Genomic DNA, 4,029 nt, shown 5'->3' on the forward strand with positions numbered 1-4,029 from the left:
GAATTTGTAATTGATGGGAACAATTATGAAAATCAACCGATAAGCCTTACCAATATAATCAAATCAGTCAAACCCTAAGCCTAAATAAACAAAACCCTTCAAAACATTAATTTATGCAGTGAAAATAATAATGAAGGATACATTTTCTAATTCATAAAGAGATTGAATTATTTATTAGAACCACCATACCTAGCGCATTAGTTGTTCTTGACTTTGGATATGCGCGACGGGAGAGAGGCGGTGGGAGGATGGCAACTGACGAGCGGCGACCAGAAAGCAGTTGTATGAATGCCCACCGACGATGCGACGAGGGTGGTGGCAGTGCAAAAGGAGGAAAGGGAGTGAGAGGAAAGGGAGGAAAGGACGAATGTATGAAGATATGAGTTGGGATGAAGTGTAAATAAGGGTCTTTAGGGATTTAATAGAGAACGGCCAAGGATAGAGACCGTTCTCTTTGTTTTATCAAGGAGAACGGTTTTGTATATATAACCGGTCTCTTTTAAATTTTAAGACGGTTGGTCAAATCTAACCGTTCTCTTTGTTAATGTATGAGAACGGTTTGAGCAAACAACCGTTCTCTATTAGAATTCTATATGCCCGCCAAACTAAAAATAATATTGAGACCGGTTCCGCTATCAACCGTTCTTAAAGGCGCGTTCTCTTTGCCTTATATTGTAGTAGTGATTATACTTTGTTACATCCAAACGGGTTATATGACGATATTGAACCCCGTTAATGTGAACCCGGATTAACATAGTATTCGCCCATAGTCACTTGTATGAGGTGACGTCTCAAAGTGACTAGAGTGTGATACGATTGATGGCAAGTTCAGTGCCATACAGTCATGTGAGATGACTAGTCGATCATATAGGCAGACTGTTAGGAACACTTTGTCGGGCCTTATGACCCCTTATAGAGTTCTGGCAAATTTATAAAGCCTGGTCGTGGCGAGAGCTACTATAGTATTCTAATGAGTCGATTCTTTTGACTAAAGACTGTTCGCCTAAGGTGGCCCAGTTTCAGATTAACTTTGATTTGTGTTACTACGACCTTCGTAAATGGGGTCAAATGGGCATATTTTGGGTTATGATGGTTGTGGCTAGTCGAAGGGAATAAGTGCGATAGGAATTGTCCACCCCCTTGTCAGGGTTATAACAATATCTCAGGGCCACTCGAGGAATAATGAACTGGAAATGCGTGGCCACGCTCGGAAGGCATCTATGGTAGATAACTTCGGTCAATCAGTTATTCTCTAGATCGAGGAAACCACTCTCGATATGATCACTTGCAAGTACGACCTGAAAGACACCTTGCATTGAGTGGGAGATAGTAATAGGACAAGAGAATTGGTGACGCACACTTGTCGAGGACAAGTGGGAGATTGTTGGAATATGTGTCCTCCGACAATAATGCGATCACAACTGTTGATCATGATGATCACATGTTTAAATCTCATTTTAAGAATACATGTGGGATGTAATATTTTACAGTCAACTGGTCCACACATATCGGTAATGATTGGCTAACTAGAGTTTGACATTACTGTCGTGCGACGGTGGTGATCAGTTGATCCCCTTAGGTCATACCTATAGGGAAATACTCTTAATTTATTATTTAATTAATCGTATGCCGATACGAGTTAATTAAATTGCTTAAAATTGACGGATGATTTTGTGAGTAAAATTAACGTGTCTTATTGTAATTCGATTAAATTAGATACGGTCTAAGTAATCGAATTGTTTTATTACTTAGATAAAATTATTGTTTACGAAACAATTGAAATTGAATGAATAATTTATTATAAATACAAGACGTTGTAATTTATAATTTGATAAACCATTTTGGTACAAGTGATTATGAATTACTAGTCGTTTTTTGTATATGACATATTTTTATTAATATGTTGATTTTTAATATGTTAAAAATACATTGCATTGTGACATGTCATGTAACATGTAACATGTGACAAATTGACAAATGACAAAATAAAATGGATTCTCCATTTTATACATGTACCGAAAATAAGGGTGGGAGGATAGATTTTATATTGTGTTGTTTATATTTAAGTGGAAAACACAATTATAGCCTAATCTCTAGCCATGCAACCCTACAAGCTTTTGTGAAGAGCATCTTTTGCATGCATTGGCTCCCCAATAACCCACCCATCCAACCGGTTTTTGAGGCAAAAGGAACCCAAATGGATTCCTCCATTATTCATTCACTACTCTTATATTTTCTAGTGTAAGAAAAATACTCTGCTCTCTACATTTTTGTGAAACATTTTAGAGATAGAAAACTCACAATAATTATCTCCTCTTAACCGAAATAGAGGAGAGCAAATTAATATTTTGTGTCAATTTTATAGTAAAACTTATATTATTACTAGATCATAATAATATTAATTATTAAGGGATTTCTTTGGGTATTCACATTTGGGAGGGATTCTATTTTGGATCCTTTGTTCATCCACTTTAAGGAAAGCTCAAGAACAAGTAAGAAGGAGATCTTACTTGTGCCCTTTAATCCGAAATTCCATAGTAAGAAAGACGATTTCTTCTCTTGTCTTTTTAGTTTGCATGCATAAGATCAACAATTTATTTTATGACTAAATAAATTAATTCATATATGAAATGTAAATTAATGAGATTAATAATTATTTCTAACACTTTGTTCATGTCCCAAAATTCAACAACTCTCACATACTCCACTTGGAATTGAGGATGATGCCACCATAGCATTAACATGTTGTTTGGGTGATTTGGAAGATTCATCAAGCTTGGCCATGGCCTTCTCAGACTTCAAATTTTTGGTGTCAATATGAGCACTTAGTTGAGCACCCAATTGAGTGATGGAATATACCTCATGCTTTCCTCCTCTAGTAGCCTTTCGAGGCCTACTATATTGTGAATTATGAACCGCCATTTCTTCGATTTTGGTCTATGTTTAATTGTCATCAACTTCGGTAAACATCCCATTGGATCCCATATTGAGGATATTGCGGAAATCTTCATATAGACCGTTCCAAAATTTTTGCAAATGGAACCACTCACTAAGCCCATGGTGTGGACAAGAACGACAAGTGTCCTTAAATCTCTCCCATGCTTCATACAATGATTCTTCATCTCCTTGCTTGAACCCGGTCATTTGGGCTCTCAACATGTTAGTCTTCTCCGGAGGATAGAATTTCTTGTAAAAAGCAAGTGCTAACTTCTTCCATGAATCAATACCAAGGGTAGCCTTGTCTAGGCTCTTGTACCATTGCTTTGCGGTACCAATCAAAGAAAATGGAAATAATACCCATCGGATTTGGTCTTGAGTAACTCCGATTTGAGAAATCGCATCACAATAGTCACAAAAAGTCTCCATATGTGAATGAAGGTCTTCGCTTGGCATCCCTCCAAATTGACTTCTCTCAACTAATTGTATGAATGCAGATTTGGCAATGAAATTACCGGTTAAATGTGGTGGTGTAGGAGTACCATTTGGTAGGTTCTCCTCGGTTGGTACGGAATGTGATGAAAATTTAGGCATTGTGGGTTTATTTTGTGATGGGTTTTGTATTGGGTTATCCTCTCCTTCTCTTGTAAATGGGTTGGTGAACTCAATTTTATTTGGTTGAATGTCCACAATCTCTCCAATACCTACAACTCTTGAAGTACCTCTAGCAACTCTTCTATTGTTGGTTAAGGACCTTTCAATCTCGAAATCAATAGGTAATAGATTACCTTGTGATCTCCTAGTCATGCAAAATATCAAACAACTCGAAAACAAATAGAACAACCTTGAGGATATTGACTTCCCCAAGGTAAAGAAAGACACAACTAAAAACAATTAATGAAAATCAAATCAATTTAACACCGTCCCCGGCAACGGCGCCATTTTTGGTATCGGTTTAAACTTGTTGTCAAAAGTTACCAACAAAAACAATATTTATAACTTCACAAACTACTCTTAGTAAAGAGGTAAGTAAAGGTCGGATCCCAAGGGACGGGTATTGATGTAGGATTCTCAATTGCAAATAGCTATGTC

At 37.0% G+C, this 4,029-nt stretch overlaps 1 pseudogene; it reads left to right on the forward strand.

Moving 5' to 3' along the window:
* Positions 1–3,052: 3,052 nt before the first annotated feature.
* On the forward strand, positions 3,053–3,151 carry LOC141654051 (small nucleolar RNA R71; annotated as a pseudogene).
* The last annotated feature ends 878 nt before the right edge of the window (positions 3,152–4,029 follow it).

Source organism: Silene latifolia, chromosome 4 (genome assembly GCF_048544455.1).
Source record: "Silene latifolia isolate original U9 population chromosome 4, ASM4854445v1, whole genome shotgun sequence".
Lineage (NCBI taxonomy): Eukaryota > Viridiplantae > Streptophyta > Magnoliopsida > Caryophyllales > Caryophyllaceae > Silene > Silene latifolia.